The sequence below is a fragment of the Delphinus delphis genome, chromosome 17 (assembly GCF_949987515.2).
Source record: "Delphinus delphis chromosome 17, mDelDel1.2, whole genome shotgun sequence".
In the NCBI taxonomy this organism is placed as follows: Eukaryota; Metazoa; Chordata; class Mammalia; order Artiodactyla; family Delphinidae; genus Delphinus; species Delphinus delphis.
In genome coordinates, this window is record NC_082699.1 from 1,521,542 (window position 1) to 1,541,897 (window position 20,356).

General features: G+C 42.7%; 1 pseudogene; it reads left to right on the top strand.

The window, feature by feature from the left end:
- Positions 1-447: 447 nt before the first annotated feature.
- On the top strand, positions 448-517 carry LOC132413410 (U4 spliceosomal RNA; annotated as a pseudogene).
- Positions 518-20,356: the final 19,839 nt, after the last annotated feature.

The window sequence follows — 20,356 nt, forward strand, 5'->3', positions numbered from 1 at the left end:
CGTCCCTGGCAGGGCCTGGGGACAAACGTTGCCCTTCTCCACGCCCGCTGGAAGCCTGGGCCTGGGTCTGTGTTCAACCACTGTCCCCGTGATGTTTTGAAAGCACAACTACTGTGCAGATGGATAGACCTGTGGTTGCCAAATACAGTTACTGTCGCGGAAACACCTCTGCACTGCACAGGCCTCACGTATCACGATGAGTTGCACCTTAAGACCCTTTCCCGCCAGCAAAATGAGGACGTGTCCCGGTAACACTGAACCTCACAATGGAAAGGGTCAGGGTCCCACCTCTTTCTTTCCCAAAATGTTCCTAGAACCACCTTCCCTGCTCTGCCCCCTAAGGGCTCTTAGGCAAAGCAGCTCCGCCCAGGGAAGAAGACCTGTGCCATCCGACCCAACTCAAGTCCACAAAATTAAAGGTGAACACACGAGGGCGACTCTTCTTCAAGCTTTGTGCAGTGGCAGGATCGTAGCCAGTGAGGTTTATCCGAGGTGCGATTATTGCTAATTGAAAAGACAGGAATTAAGGAAGAGACAGACAGAGAGAGAGGGAAGGAAGCAAAGGGGGAGGAGAAGGGGGGGGAGGGAGGGAGAATCCCAAGGTGATTTTCTCCTTCCACAGATTCAGAGAAACGTAGGACACGTTTGGTAAAATCTCTACCAATCTTTCCTAGCACTGTAGGAACTTTGTACAGAAGTTTCATGCTGATTCTTAAAAGTACTTCTTCTTGTTCTCTTTGGTCTACTTTTATATCCTGTAATTTGAGTATTCACTTAATTACATATAAATTAGATGTTTTCATATTCAATTCAAAGTCCACCATACAAAGAACATAACCCAAACTGAGAAGGTCTCAGAGGTCTTCTCTTGGCACAAATAAAAATGGACCCAGTCATGCATTTGACAGAGAGAGTCATCACCGATAAAGGTCTTTGCTCCAAAGATCAGGGGACAAAGAAATTCAGCCGGAGCGGTGGGGAGGGAGCGTTTCCGACCCGCAGAGACGACAGCTGCCCAGAGAGGAGAAAGGCAGCTGATGGCCACGTTGCTGGGAAGATTCAGCAGCCCCACACGTGAGCGCGTCTTGTCCGAAATGGGTGAGACTTGGAACCAAAGGAGCACGCACATTTGTTTAGATCTTTCTGGCAGGTTTTCACGTATCAGCTCTCCAGGGTGGCATTGACTGGTTTTCCAGTGTCACAGCCGAGCCCCCCTCTTCAGCGTCGTGTGTGCCTGTTTCCAGTCGACTGGTTGTACCGGATTCCTCTCCGTTCACTAGTTCTTGTGCAGCTGTTGTACACCTCAAGGGGTGGATAAATACCTATCCATATTTTAGGGTTTTCCCCACAAATACCAGAGTTCTTTCTAAAATTGAGATACAACAAATGACCTTTGGCTGTTTTGTTTTGTTTTGTTTTTTTGGTGAAAAGGGTAAATACTGAGGATTATGGTGCCCTTGATATAGAGATTGTTTTTAATGAGAGAAGCATCCTGCCTCAGTTACTACTCCGGGCATCTCAGTAAATGAGTTAAACTGAAATCTTCATTTGAAATGAAGATCTGAATTGTACAGATTAGCAATGAGTGCAAACGCCTGCAGCAAATTGGTGAAACAGCTGAAATTCAAACCAGGCTCCGAATAAAACCACTTTGAATTTCCCAATAAGTTACGTAAGCTGCACAAATAAAGAACACATAGATATTCTTTATGTAGATAGATAGATGGGTGGATGATAGGCAGTTTGAGAGATAGATAACAGATGTTAGAAACAGACAGATGAGAGATAGATACATAGATAGATGCTGGATAGATAGATAACGTAAGATAGATAGATAGATAGATAGATAGATAGATAGATAGATAGATAGATAGATAGATAGATGATAGATAGAAGATATATACAGAGAGACAGAGAGACAGAGAGAGAGGGAGAGAGAAAGAGAGGAAGATACTATAACAAATTCATCTGCGGTAGTCCTCGTTACTAACCTGAATTAGAAAAGTGGATCTCAGGTTGTTTGCCCTGTGATTTAGCTCTAAGGAGAATTACGTTTCTACTAAACAGTGATGTGCATGAGTTCTTCAATGCCAGCATCTGCAATTATTTTTCTCTTTTTTGTTTTAACCCTATATTTTCAAATATTCCATGAGAACTAAAAAGTCAACTATAAGTCATTCAGGATTTCCTTCGAGGCATATTAAACCCACAAAGACAGTACAATCGTTTTAAGTTTCCTAATAACTATATTCAAAAGTGTTAATTTTGTTCTAAGTTACACTTTAACTTGTAGAATTTTCATTATTATTCCGTGGTTATAATTCAAATATTCTTCTTGATTCTGTTAACTCAAGGTGACTTAATAAAATGCTATCTAGGTTCTAACGTCTTGAATTTGTTCAGTTTTACTCTGTTGTTAATGTTTAATTCTATCGCATCTTTTCACCACTTCCTTGGCTACATTCGCTATCTCCCCACCCACCACCTTCGACAACCAAAACTTAATTTTCTGTTCCTGAGTTCAGTTGTTTTAGATTTCACGTATAAGCATTATGGCCCTGAACACTGATATTCTTGTAAATATTCCATTCTGCTCAAAAGGAGTATGTGTTCTCCAAAATCTAATAGCTTGAATATAATATTCGTATTACTCAATCTCCAATAGCTCTAATGGTTGTTTGCCCAACCGATGTCTTTCTTGTAAAGGGGAGTTAACATCACCATGAATCTATTATTGGCCTATTTCTTCCTATATTTCTTTTTGATGGTGTTTGATACATTTTTAGGCTATATTTTTAGGTGGGTATGTGTTTAAGACAGGCCACCTGTGACTTAGTATGCACACACACACGTCTCTACCTTGTTTCTAATGACAAGGACCATTATAAAAAACATTTTATTGTTTTAAAGATTTCAGTTATATAGTGGTCTAGGAGGAAGCTGGTACCATATATGCAGAAACTGTTTTCTCATATGTACCATGTTGAATAACTCAGTCTCTTTTAATGACAAATATTTTAAAGCCAGGCTCCATTTTTGCAACTGTAGCCATAAGTAGGATTTCAGATTTTCCGTAGTTCTTGACTCTGCCAACATTTTCACTTCCAGGTCCTTAAAGATGTGAGATGGCTGATGTTCTCTTGTAACAAGGTTTTGATTTATTAAAAGATTTATCAAATGCTTTTCTACCAATGTAAGTAAATAAACCCATAAAACTCCTGTTTTCACAGAAGTCTTATTTCCAGGAAGAAGCAATAAAATGAGTATTGTGAAATTAGATTCAATAAACGTTGTTCTACAATAAAGTCTTTTTACTGAGGCTTGTGTGAGACCTCCAGACACTTGTCAAACTGGCCGCCCTAAGTGTCACCAGCATGACCTGCAGATGAGACAAAGCTGAGGTTATCATTATATTTCCAGGAGTCGTAAAGGAGAACACCTTCCCACAGAGTGTGGTGAGAGCCTCAGAGAGGGAAGGTTCAGTGCAGAATTCATTGAGAATTGAAAGTCTGATTTACAGCACACCCTTCACAGGGGTCACCTGATGAGGGTTGGGTAAGGGTCATGATACTCCAGACCAGGATTGGTGGAAACAGAAAAGCCAGGTCCCTGAGATGAGAGATTCAAAGTCTTAAAAGGAGCACATCGCCTACTGATGCTTCCCTTGAAGCGTTTTATGGGTCTCGCCCCAAGTTCCTGGAATGAGCAGTCAAACCATTTGCTAGAGTTACAGTTTCTGGAAAGAAGTACTGTTGAAGACAGTCTAACAGCAAAGTCAGTCACACCAATGCAAAGTAAGCTGTGTGCAGGCTGAGTGTACGAGGGGATGGTTTACGTCTCCAAGTTTGCTCCCTTACTACCCTCTGTATTCATGTCTTTTCATGACAATCTACCTTGAATTCATTTCAGACAATATTAAACCCATTCATCCTCCACTTCGGTTCTTTCGTGACACAGGAGATCTTAACTTCAATCAGCAAGTTTCCCTTTGAACTTATGCCTAGAGACCCATGACTTCTATGTGCACTGTCACCAGAGCCACACACGGAAGTACCCCTAGACTAAGACACGTGTCAGGGCGGTGTCTTTTTTTGGTCTTCTTGGTACAGCTCCCCTGCTGCACACCTGGGGCTCTCGTACACCTGTCCCTTTATTACCGAATCCAAGCTTGCTCTGCTCGCTGCACGACAGGCCAATAAACCAGAGACGACGTGTTGAGGCAAGGAACACGACCTTATTCGGAAAGCCAGCAGACCGAGAAGACGGCAGACTAAAGTCTCAAAATACCATCTCCTCGGGGTTTGGATGCCAGTGTCTTTGACAGCACAGAGAGGGGGAGGAGATGAGGATGTAAAGTAAAAAGGCCGTAAATTTTGCAAATATTCCCTGGAATGGCCAGCCTCGGGGAGGGGATGTGTTAGTTTCTTCTTTCTTGCAGCCATTCACAGGTGGGCAGGGTCAGGATGTCTCCCTGAACAAAGGCACTTTGGTTTAACATTCAGGCAGCGGGCCAGGGCTCCCCGAGGCAGCCCATTCTGTAGAGACAGTATCCTTTCAGTGAACAGAAGCAGTGGAGCGTCAAGCTTAAAGTAAAAGAAACAGATCCAACATGGGGTCAGAGCTGGCTCTCACCTGTTGCCCCTTCCCTTGCCCCTGACACTCTGACCTCACGCGGGTTCCCCATAGGACTTCCTCTCCTCACTCGGAGCCCGCGTCCCAGGACCCACCAGTGACCACTCTCCCCTCCCCTGAACTTCCCATGTTTATGCCTCGATTTGCTCCTTTGATCTCCAGTGTTTCATTGTCCGCCATGTGTTCTCTCCCATTATAATCCAGATACACCCACCATATCAGTATAAAATCCAGGATCATCATCATCTGTTTTTCCACCCTAATTCTCTGGATCCTGAGGCTTATCTCGCACTCTGAACAAGTGCTGATTTCAGAAAGACGTTATCAGCAGATCAGATGAAGTTTTTTGGGGGGGAGACTAGTGTGTTTAGAGTTTTCGTGTTTTTAGTGCTGTTGAAATGGAACATTTGGCTTTTCAACTAGTCACACTATTCTGTCAATAAATATCAGCTGTCAGTGCGACCATTTCCTTATTCAGCCTTTACACTTTCTACTTAATAAAATCCCAAAACACATTGTTGGGGTTTTTAAATCCATCATTCTGAATTGCTCAGAAAGTAATGTAGGGCTTCCCTGGTGGCACAGTGGTTAAGAATCCACCTGCCAATGCAGGCGACACGGGTTCAAGCCCTGGCCCAGGAAGATCCCACATGCCATGGAGCAACGAAGCCCATGCGCCACAGCTACTGAGCCTGCGCTCTAGAGCCTGTGAGCCACAACTACTGAGCCCGTGAGCCACAACTACTGAAGCCCACGCACCTAGAACCCATGCTCTGCAACGAGAGAGGCCACCACAATGAGAAGCCCACGCACCACAACAAAGAGTGGCCCCCTGCTCGCTACAACTAGAGAAAGCCCGCATGCAGCAACGACAACCCAAAGCAGCCCAAAATAAATAAATACAATAAATTTTTTTAAAAAGAAATTAATGTAAATATTTTATTTTTATAGAGAAGACAGGAAAAATCGTTTCTCATACTCTGCATCAAGAAGGTGTTGATTCATAAAAGAGTTCAAGTTTATGGGAGCTGGGTGCAACTTAGCTCCTCGGAGCCCCATGGCGGCCAAGTGGAGAAGGTCAAGGCCATGATGACCTCTTCCCGTGACAACTCCACACACAAATACAGCTTGACACCTGAGCCACCAAGCGATTCATCCAAATTCCCACAATAAATATTTCCCAAATGAGGGCTGCATAATAAATATTTGTTTAACAAATTAAACGCTGTAAAGGGTCAGGACCGTATATTCTTCTCATTGGGAAACTGTTCTCCAAATTCAAGAATTTCCCTTCACAGGCAAAAAAATCCAAAGGAGGAATCGAATCTATTTTTCAGGATTTAGATTACTTTGAGAGGCTTAGAAGATGTTTGGAAAAGAATATTTTCCCCTCAATTTGACATGGCTTGGTTTCTTCAAATATACTCAAGTGTCTACACGTAATTTCTCTTTGTTAGATGAACGGCTCCATTAACATCCTAAATACTGGGCAAAGGTCTTCAATTCTGCAAAATTGTAAAAATGAATAAAACAATTAAGCTCTTTAAAGCACTTCCAAGCCAGAAGGTAACATAAGATTTTTTTTTAATTCTACCATTGCTTACTGTCATGCATCTATGTGTCTTCACATCTAATTGCTATTGCCTCATTCAAAATGCATTACTCACTTTATGTCCGGACATAATCAGCCTGGCATTTTCCCCGGATGTGCTGGGTCACATTAAAAAACAATGATAGCAACTCTGTGATAAATATTTGATATTCCAGGATCATGTATTCATAGCATTGATCTAAAAAGCTGTTATAAAAATAAGCTTATGACTCCAAAAGTCTATCACTTACAGTTTCAAAAGAGTAGTCATTTTCCCACATCCACTTATTATTTATAATAGCTGTGTGCACACCACTCTGATAATTACAACTAGAAGGTAAGTGCAACCGTTAATGACTCAAGATGCTTAAAAGTATCTCTGCAGAAGTTAAACCACTTGAGTGTTTTTTCCTTGAAAGCTTGTAAATATATCTTTAGAGTAAGATTGATTACGTGTAGCTAAAATTGTGGATTATGATAAAGAAATGGCATCACCTGTCAACATCACAACGCAGAGGTGGTATTAAGAGTGCCAGCCGTGGAAGAGAAGCCGTGTGTCTCCAGAGGATGACCTGGCATCACCTGTGGTTCCACAGAGGAAAGGTCTGGCGGGCATCTGAGGATGAGGAAGCTGTCACCAGGCGGGGAACTCGCCCGGCCGCCTGCACGGCCCTTCTGCCGGGGAACCTCCTGGTCCTGACACAGAAAACCCACCTGTGCAGGAAATGAAACAGACACCCAGGAACATACTAGTGGAGTCTGACACTTTGGGGCCTGGTGAAAGTGAAACTTGTGGTCCAAAGGGGAAAAAAGCTGGTTTTCAGTTCACCAGAATTATCACACGTTTCTTCCCAGGGATCTGCCCCGGGTCACCTGTGGACAGGGTTGTCAGGGAGGGAGGGGGAAGGACACAGGCAGAGAAGGCGCGGGGCCTGGGCTGCATCTGATGGAAGCAGTGTCTGGTGCTAAGGCGTTATTTCTGCTTGTCCCCTCCTCGCCGCCCCCCGTTCAAGTAATCTGCTTCCCAAGCATCTACTGGATATCAAAGTCGCGACTCCGCCACCAGAGGAAAGGGACCAAGGAGGCTGTCAATCAGGTTTATGCCTCCACCCTAATTTTATGTCTAACAACGTTATGTTCTACTCACAGAGCAAATGTCTTATTGATTCTCTTGAGCAATGTTCGGCGTTGAGTTTCCTTCGCCCGTTTCTACAGATGAGTCTGAACATAAAGTCGTTATGACTCAGGCCGCGTGGGACTGGCTGGGACACATGCTCAGACGTGATCCACGGGAAGTAAAGTCACATCTCAGCCAGACAGAGAGAGAAATATCACACGATTTCACTTATATGTGGGATCTAAAAAATGATACAGTTGAACTTATTTACAAAACAGAAACAGACTCACAGACACAGAAAACAAATTTATGGTTACCAAAGGGTAAAAGGGATGAGAGAGGGCTAAATTAGGAAGTTAGGATGAACGTACACACCCTACTGTACATAAAATAGACAGACAACAAGGACCTACTGTACAGCACAGGGAACTCTGCTCAATATTATATAACAACCTACATAGGAAAAGAATTTGAAAAAGAACAGACGCATCTATATGTATAACTGAACCACTTTGCTGTACACCCAAAACACAACATTGTAAATCAACTATACTCCAATATAAAATAAATTTTTTTTAATTTAAAAAAATAAAATGATCTCTTCTTCCCAGAGTCCCTGTGAAATGGTCATAACAAAGTTCCAGGTACGGGGTATGTTGCTGTCAATATTTTTTAATACATTTGGAGAGTGCAAATTCTGTTCTGACCGGTTCCCAGGGCTGTGTTTGGGTGTCTCCTCTGAGACCTCAGAGCTGCCTCTGCTTCGTATAGGATGTGCTGCTCTTGCTGTATCACAAAGTAAAGTTCCTGGGTGGCCAGGGCCCCCCAGCGATGTGTGACTCACGACCCTCCCGTCCCATCTCACTTCTCTCAGGCCACTGCGGCCCCTTTTCCCTTCGCACCTAATTTTCTTTCTTCCAGGGAAACGTTTCTCTAACCTCGTTGTATGTGTGTCCTCATTTTTACTCTTAGCTCAGAGGCGTCTAGAGAAGCTGTCCAACGACGCCCAGGCTGTAGCCCATTTAAGATGAGTCACTGATACTTAGCATCAACCTGTTTACTTGACTGTGCTTGCCTCTCCCATGAGGATACAAGCACCATCAGTGCAGAAGCATATTTGTCTTATAATCCCTGCAAGACTGTCGCTTTATTTAGCTGGGTGCTGGGCTTTTATCACTGAGAGAGATCTTGACAGACTTATTTCTTTCAGTCTGGAATCCAGGACAGGGCCCGTCCCATTCTTCGCGCTCTTTTTAGTCTTATCCGTTGCTTTATGAAATCTGCCCCATCCTTGCTGGAGTTCAGTTCTCTTTTGCAGTGTGCTTTTAGAAATGGCCAATGTTTGCCACACACACAAGGACTCTCACTCTTTCCAGCCACATTTCCAGGCTTATAGAAGGAATATCGTCACAGCAGGTGGGCGGCCTTGCGCTGGTTATTTCAGCAACAGATTACCCGGTGTTTCGACGCTGCGTAGACACACCTGCTGCTTCCAGTCTGTGGTAGCTGCCCCTTTTCTACCCTCTGAGCCCTCCCTAAGCCAGTGCTGTATATCTGCACTTACATAGCAACGAATCTGTCATCTTTTCCTGTGATATATTCTTGTCATTGACCAGGGATGAGTTTAAAGACATACCCAAAGAAGGAATTTTTATTCTTTAGGGAATTGTCATTGCTTTATATAAATGTTCCTTTATTTTGAACAGAGATAATGAAATTAATGGAAAGACACTATCTTTATTTATATTTTTAATACCAAAACGATATATTTAAATCATATTTTAAAAGATATACAGTAAAATACCTTTTTGCCTAATTGAAGGATGCAAAATAAGGTGCAACAAACCAAACAGATAAATACCAATCAGTTATGCCTATGTTACCTCAGCTCTTTTATTCTACTTATTTTTCCCCAGAAAAAGGAGTGTGTGTGTGTGTGTGTGTGTGTGTGTGTGCGTGCATGTGTGTGGCCTGTCTTGCTTTGCTACACGTCTAACGCTCCAGCACATCAGTGCACCACGTTGTATTTACGCATCTGCAGAGTGGCCAACTCTTTACTAGCTGATCACTTACTTTTTTACTTTTTTGTTCTTATTGCTCCAACAAACAGCCCTGGATTCCTGGGCACACTCATCCTTCCCAGCGTGGTTCTAAGGTAGATACTAGGATGATAGCTGTCGAGTTTTAGGATATGTCCAGTTTCAGCTCTACTGCCTTCTTCCAAATTGTCCTTCAAAGTGATATTCCAATTTACACCACAGGCAAAAATACCCATTTTTTCCCTTTACTCTATCACCAACAATTACTATTCTTAAGGGGTTCATTTATGTCAACAAGAGAAAATGTTGGCTCATTACCATCTTAATGTCTAATATTCTGTGTATAATGAAATTGAGCAACTTTTTACTATTGTATCTGCCGTTTGAGAGCCGTTCTCTGTGAACTGCCTCGTCATAACGCTTGTCCAGTCTCAGCTTCTTTTTATTGGATTGCTTCTAATTAACTTGAAATGCTATAAGACAGACTTATGATTATTTTGAAGTGTTTGTGTTACTGTGTTGATTTAATGCATGTTTTTGTGTGTAGACGAATTTCATATATTTAGTGTGTATGTATATGGTATATTCAACCCTTTTCAATGTAGTTCTATATATAGGGAATTCAATTGTTCCCAAATGACTTATTGGCGATTCTGTTTCTTTGAATATATCCTCGTTCCTGCTGCAGCGGACGGGGTTGCTAAACCACTCACGTACTTTGAATGTAGCTTATCCGGAATGGGTGGGGTATTTGGCTGCATAATCCTGGTGGGATCAGTGCTAAGAAAAGAACAGAACTGCAAAATAGTAATGATAACAATGGTGATGATAATAGTTCTTTGAAGCAATACTATTGCTAGAGCTGGCGTTAGTCCTTTTACTCTCATTCTTTGATTTATGAGGTTGGGAGATGCCCCACCCCCACCCCGGCCCTGCCCCGGCTCCACCTGCACCAGGTGTGGGATGGAGCAGCTCCTACCCCTTGCCCCCAAAGAGCCTGTTTTCTCTCTGTCCAGGGTGGGCTCACAGGTGCAAATAAGGTAACACAAGCAGAGCACTGAGAAGGGTCCTGGCACCGAGGGCTCGGTCACGCCGGCTTTCTGGCTGCGGCTATCACGGAAGTGGAAAAAGCAGCACCGGGTTCTGACCTTTGTAAAGAAAACCGGGATCCAGTAGAGATCATGATCTCTGAGTATCAGAGGGAAAAAGTAAACTTATCAGTAACGAAAATAAATCGCGGTGATACTCTTATATGTTACATTCATTCGAGAATCCCTTTTCATTCAGTAACTTTATGAAGTCATGGAATTTTTCGAGTCTGTTTTATTGATCCCTTACCTTTGCGTTTGACAGACTGACCTGATGGATGACTCCCTGCATTTAAGCAACGAGCTTCACACCTCGGCTGTCTGGAAAAGCACTGGGAGCATTTTGGACTAAATGGTGCAGTTACGGTAAGCTTTGAATAAAATTCAAAAAACAACTCGGGAAAATTATGAAAGCTAATTAGAAGAAAGAGCTGCAGGGTAAGAGGGGTGAATGCTCAGTCTGACGCTGGCTGGTGGGTCAGAGTCGGGTTGCACCTGAAAACCTTCTCAAGATAGAAAAGGAAGCTGCCGAAGGGAAAAACCGCTTTTCCCAGCAGGACGCTGAGTGCCCTGTGTCTTGGCAACAGTGCTCTGTGCGTCACGAGAGCAGATGCTTTCGTCAGAAAGGCCTTCCAGTTACAAGTCACACGCTCCCGTGTCTTAAAGAACCTCGAGCCGGCTTCGCGGGCTCGTGTGGGGAAAAGGAAGTAGAAGTTTGCTTAACTTACCCTTCAGCCTAATGATTCAAGGGCCGCAAGCCTGGACTCATAAGCTCTGCAAATGAGAGAGAATCACATATACAGTGCACAGTAAAGATAAACGGACGTGATGCTCATTTTCTCCAGTTTCACCAATGTCACTAGTCAAAGGCAGATACAATATCTGTAGGTTTAGCAACGGCAGAGCCATTACTTTTCTGCAGGTGATTTATATATACTAGTTAAATAGAGGAAAAAGCGCTATTATTTTCTTTGATGAAAAATCTCCTAAAGTCAATATTATACCCTTTACAAAATTAAATGAAAAGATTTGAATGTGCCAAGTTCAAACATGGAATGGAATGTTACTGCTCATATTACGTAGAGCCGTAATCGTCCTTTCCACCAATTAATAGACAAAAATAATTGTATCTGACGTGCCTGCGTACTGTCATTGACCGTTAATTTTGAGAGTCTGACAGCTACTGAAGACCCTGGTCTCTTTCAGCACAGACATTATTATCCCGAGATGTGGATTGCGTCTGTGCAAGGGAAAAAGTCTGCCTCCTTAGTTCAAATTAAAAGCCCTCGCACACCAGTTAACTGCATGATAGACTCAGGAGTGACACAGTAAATTTTGGTGTGGTTTGGTAGTCCAGTATGCTCTAAATTGTTGTGAATCGTGTTTTCAGTTAATAAGACAAGAATGCTTTATGCAACTGATGCAGATCGCATGTGGTAGTAAATGTAAGCGGGTAACATTCACACTCACACACCTGTACGTACACACCCACGAGAATCAAACCACAAGGAACTTGAAGTCCTTTTGAAAAGACAAAAGATACGTAATGTTCAAGTATTGAAAGAATCAAATAATCAATTTGATACTGTTTTTTCTATATGATTTCATTTAGGTTTGACCTTCAAAAAAATAGTGAAGAATCTACTACCGACACTTTATGCATGAAAAATATTATTTCATTGAAAATACAATCAAATATCAGATTTCTAAAATAGATGCATCCTCTGTTTTATTTACTTATATTTCCATTTTAATCTCTGTAGCGTAACCGGTTACCTTCTGGTTGTGAGGATTATCAAGAAACTCAATTTTAGTCATAATTCACTTTGGTTCTTCTTGCTAAAGTTATTAGTTTTAGAGAGATGTGTGCCAGCCCTGGCTATGTCATGAAAATCAGTATCTCACCTTCTAATGTACAACTTTTGGTGCTGCAGCCTGTCAGGATCACAACACCTGTCTCCTACTTCCGCTCCAGATCGTCACCCCTGCTTTTTGTGCTACTATTATCATACATTTTACTTTTCAGTTAATACAAAGTCCACAATACATTCATTTATTTTTGCCTTAAATATTTGACCATCACTTTAAAAAATACGAAAATATTTTTCTTTATATTTACTTATATAGTCAACATTTTCAGCCCTTTTAATTCTTTTTGTGTTTTTTGTTTTTGTTTTGTTTTGTTTTAGTATATTCAAGGTTTTATACAAAAGCATTTTCTTCTGCTTGAAGGCCTTTCTGTAGTGCCAGTCTCTTGGTGACAAATTCCCTCCTCTTTGTTTTCTGAAAAATGTTTTTCTTTTTTCTATTTTTCAAAGATATTTCCACATGGCATAGACCTAAATGACAGATTCTTTCCTTGTGGTACTTTAGCGCTGCCATTTCCTTGTCATCAGGCTTCTATTGTTTCTGCTAATAACTTTGTAAATATTGTTACATTCGTCCTTCTACATGTGATGGGTATTTTTCTTCTAGCTGTCTTTAGTTTTTTTCTCCTTATTACTGGTTTTCAGAAAATTAATTACAGTGTGTCTTGGTATGTTTTCTTTTTTTGTCTTTCGAATTTCGATGAGCTGTGATTTCATCATTTTCATCAAATTTGGACAATTTTCTATCATTTTATCCGCACATTGTTTTCAGCACCTCCTGCCCTCTACTGGGACTCCAGTTCCACATGTCACTGAGTCCCTGTTCATTTTTAAATTTACTAATCCTCTAAGCTTTTCTTTTTCAGTATCTAATCTCTTGTCCCTTAAAGTACATTTTCCTTTACTTCAAATACTGTACTTTTTACCTCTAGACGTTTTATTTAACGTCTTCAGTCTCTCTTCTCCTTATGCTCGTATTTTCCTTTAAAGTTTCCTTTAAAGTTTAAACAATATTTATTACAGCTATTTTAAAACCTTACCTTCTAGTTCCATCTTGCTTGTCCATTATTTAGTTATTTATTTTTTGTTTCTATTCATTGCTTTTGGTTAGTCCAGAGATGCCTTATTGGTTCCCTAAACGTTTCTTACACTTTTATAATAGAGACTTCTTTAAATTGCATCTGAGGGTGACTTTTGTATCCTGCTGGGGGCTCTGACGGACAGATCAGACCAAAACCCAGCAAGAAGCAGTTTCCCAGAACTCGGCAAGGGATGGCGGTCATGAGCCCAGCTTGTGTGGGAGAAGAATCCGTATGTTTCAGGGTATCAACCACAAGCTGCAGGTATACGGAGATCTCCAGCCTGCGAGGAAGAGCTGGTAATTCCAAGGCTTATCTTCAGACCTACCAGGTGACCAGGGCATGAGTCATAACTAGGGAAATGAGAATCTCAAAACATAGAATAAAACTGAACAACTGCACTAGGTGAAAGAAAAACAACAGCAAATATATAAACAAGATAAAACTCAAATCACTGGGGGACTGAATAGGCAAACATTGAGAAGGGCAGAGTAAGAGATGCCCCGTGTCAGTAGCAGGATTTGGGGACTTGGCTCACCTGCGTTGATATTAAGGCAAGCAGGGTTGTCCTGGAACTGTCCCAGTTTCTTCAGTTTGTAATGCTCATGCCCACATCATAACGGCGCTCCGTTTCACTCTCAACATGACTCTAAAACAAACAAAAAACCCGTCATTCTGTATTTAAATCATTGATTCCCAGATCCTGTGTGTTTCTTGTTCTCAAGAGAGAGACAGTTACTGGTTCAGGCTGGTCGGTTCTTTGGACCATCAAGTGTCAGAAGGACAAGGTCAGAGAGCAGGGGTTTAGTCCTTGGACATTCAGAAGCCACTCTAACTAGTGGTGACCATGGCTTTGCAAGCCACGACAGAAATATTAACTGTTATCCTTCGCTAGACAGCGCTGAAGACACGTTGAGTGTGAGTGCAGTGTGATCCAGTTCTGATTCTGAGAAGCTCCCGTAGTAGTCGGGGGATGACGGATTGCTGCATGGAGAGACCCCTGCAAGGAGAAGAAGACAGCACAGAAATCTGGGGATGAGATCAAACAAGTCTACCTTAAGAAACTGGAAACAGAGAGGAAGAAAGCAGAAATATATATGAAAAAAATCAGCAATATTTTGAATGTAAGGATGAAAGATGTGGAGAGAGTCAGTCAGATGCAACTCTACGTTTCCAGGCTAAATGACTGAGTGCATATCTGTACCATGAAGACCAATAAAGTGAGAGGAGACACATCTCAGGGCAAAAGAAAACATGCTCAGTATTTGACATGATAGAACTGAATGTTTCAGCAGACTTCAAGTTTTAGCTCAGAGAGAATTAGACCAGGTAAGAACATAGTTCCCACCCTACAATAAGAAAGAAGCTGGACTACATACAATTTACGACGAACTCAAAGACCAGGCTGCAGTGCAAACAAATAACAGGTAAGGTGGAGCGAGGCTGGTTCCTGCAGAGGGAACCGCAGCTCATCACACAGGCAGACGTGCTGCGGAGCGTCAGGTCAGCCAGTGGCAAGACTGGCCTGGACGTTTTTTATAAATCGCTCAACACTGAGTGAGTACGTTAACCCCGCTGGCTGTAGACACTGGGTAGCTCTTCCTCGGGGAAGCCTGGGAGGAGCTGGTCCCTGGAGGATCACAGAGAATCCCGAGCAGCTCCGCCCAGGGTGCAGGCTGAGGAGAACAGAGCGGCTACTGCCGAGTCTCCATCCAGCACTGAGACCTCTACCTCCACCAAGCAGGGAAAGGCTTAATTCATAGGAGATGGACAAGAAAAGCCAGAGCCTGAGGATCACGGGTGAAGAGGCACTGCCCAGCGGGGGAGGGAAAAGAGCAGAAACAGTCACTCGTCCCGCCTGACACCCAGAGAAGGGGCCGGGATGTGTGCAAGGGCCACACCCCATTTCACAGCATCTGGGAAGACACGGACTTAATCAGAACATTGCAAACAGCCCCTCCCTCACCCCTCCCACTGCACTTGTCAGTACAGACACAAAGAGCAGCTGAGAGGGCTGGGCTGTCCCCCTGGGGAGCAGTGCAAAGGGAGACCCACGGCCCGGTGGAGGGACCCACAGGCAGACCAGGAGCAAACACTGGGAAAACCTGCTGTGGGATTAGCTTCTTCCATGGACAAGAGAGCAACAGAGCAGCCTGGCAGCTCCTGTGCACGGACCCCGCCTCGGCCCCGCTGCTGGCGCCCTGGCACACACCCCACGCTGCAGTCCTCACAGGAGGAACGGCTCCCTCTTCTGCAAGCATGAAAACAGTACACCCCTCAGCATCGACTGTCCTACATCACACGTATGGCTTTCAACCCAAAATAATGATGCACGTCCAAGAGAAGACAAAAGCACACTCTGAAGACAGAGCAGCTCAAAATCAGCATTAAATAACCCAGGTGGTGAGAAAAACAGAAAGGGAATTTAAAATAGCGGTGATTATTATGCAAAGGCGCTAATGGAAAAGGTAGAGAGTATGCAAGATCAAATAAAGGTAACTTGACGTATGAAAACGTCAAGTAGGAATGATAGGAATGAAATGTTAGGAGCAAAGTTTTAAACATAGAAACAGAAATAAAGAACGCCTTTAATAAGCTTACCAGGAGACTACACAGTTCAGGAAATGATCAGGTAACTTGAAGGCAGGTTAATACAATTTTACAAACTAAGATGCAAAGGACAAAAAAGAATGAAAAAAGAGAGAGCGAGAGAGAGAACCCAAGAGCCATGAAACAATATTAACAGTTTAACAAATAGGATTCTTAGCTGGAAAAGAGGGAAAGATTAAAACATAAGAAATAGATAAGGAAAAACTGGCTCAGGAATTGAAAATTAGTCACAGACACCAAATCCCAGAAGCTCAGAAAACATCAAAAAGGATAAGTACAAAACAAACCGCACTCTCTCTAAGGCATATTATATTTAAACTTCTGCAAATGAAAGACGAAGAGAAAATCTTGAAGGGGAGCTGGTGGGGGAGTGAGCATTACCACTGGGGTTATTATTTTCAGAGGAAGGAAGATACAAATTACGGGAGACATCTCTTCAGAACGCCATGTGAAGAAATGAAGACATCCTCAGGCAAACAAAATGAGAGCATTGATTGCCAACAGACATATTCTATAAGAAGACTTAAAGGGATTTCTTCAGGGGGAAACAGTAAGAAATAGGGGTACAAACGCTTCAGTGACTGCTGGAAGTGCAAGAAGACGGGGTGCTTGATGACAAAGATACACAGCGGACTTTTGAGGGTGATGGCACTGAGTGGTACCCAGATGATGCAGATGTACATCACAAGCAGAGAACATTACTGCAGGTAGTTTTTTAAATAATCAACCAGAATGTTGGGATTTTGACTAGATATCTTTTTTAAAATTAATTTATTAATTTTTGGCTGCATTGGGTCTTCGTCGTTGCACGCGGGCTTTCTCTAATTGTGGAGAGTGGGGGCTACTCTTCATTGCGGTGTGCAGGCTCTAGGCACGTGGGCTTCAGTAGCTGTGGCACGTGGGCTCAGTAGTTGTGGCTCATGGGCTCTCGAGCGCAGGCTCAGTAGTTGTGGGGCACAGGCTTAGTTGCTCCGCGGCATGTGGGATCTTCCCAGACCAGGGATCGAACCCGTGTCCCCTGCACTGGCAGGCAGATTCTTAAACACTACACCACAAAGGAAGTCCCTTGACTAGATATCTTAAGGCTAAAGTAAAAGAAAAAAATGTGTACATAGGCTGTGCACTCAACTCTATTTGCTAGAGTCCCATACTACTTTACCCTGAAGAACATATAAGTCAATAAAGTACAGAGGATGGGATCCCAGTTTTCCAGTGTCAGAGAAACAAGTTAAAAAAGAACAAAGAGGGAGGAGATGCTAGAAGGAGCCCTGTGGAACTGGATTAGAGTCAGATGTATCAGTATGAACCCATATTTATCTTAATATGTAAAAAGACAGATAGATACAAAACTATACAGACATATGTGGGGTAGTATACATACCTATACTTTTAGCTCTGTCACTGTTTAAGCCCAAAGAAATGACACCACAGAAAAAATTAAAGCTCCTAGAACCCAGTTACTGTTTTCTAATACCATTCTTCAGTTAGAACAAAGAGGGATCCTTGGAGAAATGCTGATTCTAAGACCAGGGAAGACAAAATAGAAGATGTGCCTTGAGCATGTTATACTGCAAGAAATTCAGGAGATGCCGAAAGATAACAGCAGGTGATGGGGCCACACCAAAAGGACGCAGAATCGATATGAAAGAGCCTTCAATGGCCAATGCTCTACGAATTTGAGCAACAAAATAAATGATGACATTAGATTACAACCCAAAGGGTAAAATAAATATTCTTGAGTCCATACTGATATAAATAAATGATTGAATAAATAAATGAGGGAGAAGGGACAAGTTTTCCTTACAGGAGAATTGTAAATATTAACTTTGGAAGGAATAAGAGAAATAGAAAATCACTATTAGGAGCCCATCATCATAACCGCTGCAGCCAGGATCGACTAATAAATGCTAACAGTGGCCGGCAAACCCTTAAGGAGAAGAAGGGTAGCTGGGTAGTGTCAAAGCATCTCCCACAGACGTGTATTGTGTATTGCATATTGGGGTGGCTTTAACATGGGTAAACAGATTCTTTGATGTCGCTCTTTCCAGGAGGTGGGTCTTAATCCGCCTTGTCCGTGGCTGGAGATAGTGACTCACTTCTAAGGAATGATGTCAGGAAAGAAGGAAAAAATACTAACTTTACCACGGAGGAACCAGGAGATGCCACGTCAGCCAAGTGTGTGCACAGCGTAACAAGCAATAACCCACGCTAGCACCACACCCCTGAACGCACGTAGGACGCTTGACCTTTGCGGTACGTGTCCCAAAGTTTATCACCCCGGTCCGACTGTGAAAAACATAAGACACATCAAATCGAGGGGTATTCTTCAAATTATTTTGCCAATACTCTTCACAAGTATCTTCATGAAAAACATGAAAAATTTTTGAAAAAACTGCTTTGCTGAGTCTGCTAATATATCATTACCTACTGCCCGTTGACAGTGAGGTCTGATAACAAATTCTGCTTCTTTAATGTCTTGAGATGAAAAAAGTGAGGGGTTACACCCTGAAGCGTTTATAAGGAACACACAAAAAAAGCCTAGTTAATGAATTCCTGGAAAGTGTAAAAATAGGGATGGTGAGCAAATATATTTTCCTTACATAGGTATTAGTTTTGTGATAATTAAAAATTAAATTATCTGGCTAAAATTTTCCATTCTTCACCAGTGTATTTAATTTGTACTTATACAACATGAAAGAGGTTGGTATTGATTTTCCTTAAATCATACCACAGTTCTCTACTCGCAGGTTAATCCTGTAGGACTTTGTAAGTAGGTAACAAATTGAACCCGAGGGAGCGAATCTGAACCTAATATTACAAATAGTCTTAAGAAATTAGTCCTATAATTATGAAACTTCCAGAGAATGAAATCCAATGTCAATGCATAAACTGTAATTCTGCACAGACAATAATTCTATAAAATTAAGCCTATGATTGGTCTGTCTATAAGACCTTAACTGGAGCCTGAAAAACTTTTCATAGAACAAACAAAGCCTTCACGTGTACACAAAATCTGTGACTGTTCATAGCATCCACATAGGTAATAGCCACGTCATCATTCCTGAAGTCGCAAAGTTAAGGAGACGGGAACCAGAATAGCAGTTGCCGGTGGTTAGGAATATGGTGCATGAGACAGGGGTGCTTCTGACCACAAAGGGGCAACAAGAGGGAGAGGTAAGTGGTGACGGAATAATTCTGTGTGTTGCTTGGGGTGGTAGTTACACAAATCCATACATGTGATAAAACGGCACAGAACTACCACGCACGTTCTACCAATGTCAGTTTCCTGATTCTGATATCGTAATTATGTAAGATGCGGCCATCGGGAGAAACTGGGTAAACGTGTACAAAACGTCTCTGTATAAGATTGCAATGTTTGTGAATCTATACGTATTCCAAAATAAAAGTATCAAAAAATAACTTGCCACAGTTTTACGTTTTATCACTGATGACAACTTTCACACACTGAGTACAGAAGTCTTTTTTAATCAGCGGGTATTTGTATAATGTTGATATCTATCATCCTGTTTCTTCTTTGTTTCAATTCTTTCATTCCACAGATAAATGGAGAGTTCAAGGCATAACATTCAAAATTGTTACTGGCTAAACAATACTGGTTTAGTGAAAATCCAACTTTGAGTAACTCCTTAGAGCAGCGGCCAGCAACAGATACACAAGGAGACCCTCACGTCCTTGAGATTCAGGGTGTCTCCTGCTTACAGCGCTTTTCAGCTCAGATCAGCCACGTGTCAGGGGCTCAAAAGCAGGGTGCAGGCAGCGGCGGCCACCCTGGACAAAGCAGATGAGACCCTCCATGAAGGTTGCCACCTTCCCCTGGCAAATGTTTCATGTCTGATTAAGAAGAGCTGTGTTTCTTCAGAAAGGATGATAAGCACTTAGCTTCTGCATCACAGCCCATGCCCAGCTGGCACGGGTCACGGCCCTCTTCTTGCTGGGCCAGGGTTTGGCCTTAGAACCTTCTCGACTCCCCTTCAGCAAGTTGTACAGAGGAGAAACCTTCCCGTGAGGCGAGAGCAGCAGCCTGAGGACCCTCTCCCTCCACGGCCTTGAACGGCCTGGAGGCCTGCCCGCAGGGTCAAGTCTCCCAACGCTGTGCAGAAGGGGGATGTTTTAACTACGATTGGTTCAGACAGCTGTCTGTTCCTATTCTTTTCTCCTCTCTCACGCTTCCCTCCATGTTGGGCGTTGCAGAGGCCAGCGGCTTCCGGGGAGCTACGGGAGCAGAGTCTGGGCTTCCTGGGACATGTTTACATGACTCGGTCACTTCCACTGATAGCCTTTGGTGGACGCTGCCATTAGAGCGTGAAGTAC